The sequence below is a fragment of the Lactuca virosa genome, chromosome 2 (genome assembly GCF_052849685.1).
Source record: "Lactuca virosa cultivar CGN04683 chromosome 2, Lactuca_virosa_CGN04683_v6, whole genome shotgun sequence".
Lineage (NCBI taxonomy): Eukaryota > Viridiplantae > Streptophyta > Magnoliopsida > Asterales > Asteraceae > Lactuca > Lactuca virosa.
This window is the reverse complement of record NC_136427.1, coordinates 114,654,612-114,658,350: the sequence shown is the minus strand read 5'-3', so window position 1 is coordinate 114,658,350 and position 3,739 is coordinate 114,654,612.

Here is a 3,739-nt window from a genome sequence, read left to right as displayed (position 1 = left end):
TAATTGTTTTGTAAATAGTTGAACTCTCTAGAAAATCCTATATTTTCTACTGAAATGTAGTCTTCTACCAAGACCCGACTGTTTGTATGTTTGTTCTTTGGTAAATGTAAGAGTTTTTCCCAGTGAAACTATCATTATAAAAATATAGTTTACTTACATGTGTATGTGACAGAATCACAAAGTAAATGTCATAGGAAAATAATGTTTTACCTCAGCAGTGACACTGATGGTCATAAAGTGATGAAATACAGACTCCAGGTAGTACTAAATGTACAGTACACCTCGGGGAGTCTAAGGAAATGAAATGTAGACTCCAGGTGGTATTAAATGAACAATACGCCTCAGAGAGTCTGTTTTGCCTTTAATTCTTAATTGGTTAATTAAAGGTTTGAATGTGAACTCGTATGTAACCATGCTGATCGACGGCTGAATAACTGATTACCCTCCGGTGTCATATGTAGTGGTGTAACATTCTGTCACCCCTTGGCCTTATCGGCTGGGACTGTAGCTAGCAGTCAGGGTGTGGGAGTGTCTGTCCCGTATAGATCTATACACACAATGCCCGCTCTCCCTCCAGGAGACTCTGGTTACAAAGTGATACCACAATGAAGTGTCATATCGAGAAGTAGTATGTCACATTCTATTTATAGTGTTCAAACGTTTGTATAGTATGTCTTAGTGTAGTGGTGTTTTCTAGTATATAGTATATTCTCTTGGATAGTGTATAGTGTGTTCCCTTGTATAGTGTATAGTATGTTCTCTTGTATAGTGTATAGTATGTTCTCTTGTATAGTGTATAGTATGTACTGTTTCTCAATGTAGTACTTATGTAGTGACTCGTAAATGTACTGACTCTTGTATGTATCGTTGTAGTAGTAATAGTGAGTAGTAATCCCTTAACCATACCTATTATAGTTAAATAGTAATGTTTTTTGTATGCCTTCTTTACATAAAGGTACTGAACTGAAGTGAAAGCTTTTATATCCAACACACACACACACACACACACACATATATATATATATATATATATATATATATATATATATATATATATATATATATATGATATATAACTAAGAGTTCAACGACATTCGGACAAATAACAGGATACCCTAAGTCCACAACCAAACAAGGAACAGGAAACAAGGTGAGCTATCAGTCCTAAGTCCTTCAAGTCTTACTTATATAAATATATTAGTGTAGATATGAGTTTGAAAATCATGTAAGTTTAAGGAGGTTTGAAAACAGTTTTAGCATCAAAAATAGTTGATAAAGGATTTTGAAGTGCTTGAAATCCATAAGTTTGATAGTAATTTGAAAGTAATAGAAAATCCTTCTGTTTGTTCTAGACCTTAATCATATGTGATTAAAGCAATATCTAGAATGTTTCAACTTGTATTCCTCCGATAAAAGCATTTAAAATCATTTCAAAGGTTGATTAAGGGGTATGAACTCACCTGAAATGAGTGATGCGAATGTAAGATCGGAAAAAGGATGCTAAGTGTCAAGTGAAGACTCGAGCACACACGGATCCTATTTAGCATATAAAGACTCATATATGTATTTAATTAGTGTTTAGACAACTAATTAAGCAAGTAAGGACACCCTAGGACATGGGAAACACCTTGCTTCAAGTGTTAGAAGCACATAGGGTTGCACCTAAGGGTTGTTAGGCCTCTCATTGGAGTTTTCGGTCCACGTGGTATGTTGAGGTTTTCGGCCCAAAGGGTTTTCGGTCCAAAGAGGTTTTCGGCCCAAAAGGGATTTCAGTCAAAAAGGGTTTTCGGTCTGATGGCTGGCCGAAAACTCATGATGTTTGGTGATTTTTAAGGGCTTTCCACAGTCAACGAAGTGTTCTAGACTCAATACTATGTATTAGGAAAGGCTTAAAGTCATTTTGCACCCTTCATAAGGGTTTTCGGTTTAAGGAGATGCACTAACCGAAAACACTTTTTGTTCTTGGATAAATGATGATTTCGAGGCTCTAAACCAAGAGTTTCACTAGATAACAAGTATAGGGAAGTAATACTTACGATTTAGAGGCAAAGAAGGGTGTTTTCGCCCCAAAACACTAGTGTGTGTTCTTGGTGTTCTTGAAGATCTAACCCGAAAAAAAGAGAAGATTTCATGGATGAAATCATGAATAACTACTAGATGAAGTGTTGTAACAACAAATCAAGAGAAGAAACACTTACATTTTTGGAAGATTTGGAAGAATCTCTTATGATACTTGAGAGAGAATGTGGGTGTTCTTGAGTTTGGAAGTAAGAAATGAGGAAGGAAGGAGTAAACTCATGCCTTAAGCATGAGTTCTCGGTCAAAGGGGAGTTCTCGGCCCAAACTCCTCATGTTTGGCCGTGAACACCTCATTAAGGTGTTAATTGTTTTATTTGTTCCCCAATAATCCTAGAAAATATTTCCTTTCATTTGCTTTCTCGAAAAATAATTATTAAAAATACCCAACCGGACTTTAAACCGAGTTAAAAATTAGCAGAAATGAATTTGACTTTTAATTGAAGTGCTAGACGGTAGAGTTTGATCAAATGGAAATTTCGGGTTGTTACATCATCCCCCCATTAAAGGGAATTTCGTCCCAAAATTATAGTTCAAGCAACTAAGTTATTACAAATAACTAAGTAAAAAGATGAGGATATTTCAGCTTAAACTGATCCTCGCGCTCCCAAGTGAATTCCGGTCCTCGCTTGGCGTTCCAGCGAACCTTCACTATCGGGATACGGCTTTGCTTGGTTCGTTTGACCTCTTGGTCCATGATCTCTACCGGTTCTTCCACGAAGTTGAGGCTCTAGTTGATCTCGATCTCGTTGAGTGGGATTACAAGAGTCTCATCGGATAGACACTTTTTCAAGTTCAAGATGTGGAAGGTAGGATGTACGCTACTTAGCTCGTGGGGAAGGTTGAGTTTGTAAGCTACGGGGCCGATTCTAGCGAGAATCTCGAAAGTCCCTATGTATCTTGGATTTAGCTTTCCACGCTTCCCGAAGCGTATCAAGCCCTTCCAGGGTGAGACCTTCAAAAGGACTCGGTCTCCCACCTGTAATTCCAAAGGTTTCCTCCGTTTGTCTGCGTAGCTTTTCTGTCGGTCTCTAGAGGCTTTCAATCGTTCACGAATCTGAACGATCTTCTCTGTCGTTTCCTGAATGATCTCCGGACCCGTGAGAGTGCTGTCAGGAACTCGTCCTTTAGCTAACTGAGTGTCACCCACCTCAGCCCAGCATAGAGGGGATCTGCACTTCCGGCCATAGAGGGCTTCAAATGGAGCAGCCTTGATGCTCGTGTGATAACTGTTGTTGTAGGAAAATTCCACAAGGGGTAAATGAGTATCCCATGTCTTCCCAAAGTCGATCACACAGGCTCGCAACATATCCTCCAAGGTTTGGATAGTTCTCTCACTTTGTCCGTCGGTCTGTGGATGTTAGGCCGTACTCATGTCCAGCCTCGTTCCTAGGGGGCTTTGTAGTGACTGCCAGAACCTCGAAGTGAATCTACTATCTCTATCGGAGATAATGGATATAGGAACACCATGCAGTCGTACTATCTCCCAAATGTATGTTCTTGTGAGCTTCTCCATCTTGTCGGTCTCTTTGATGGGTAGGAAGTGCGTGGACTTGGTCAATCTGTCGACGATGACCCAAATGGTATCAAGCCCACCCGTTGTCTTGGGTAGCTTGGTTATGAAGTCCATAGTGATCCGCTCCCACTTCCATTCAGGTATCTC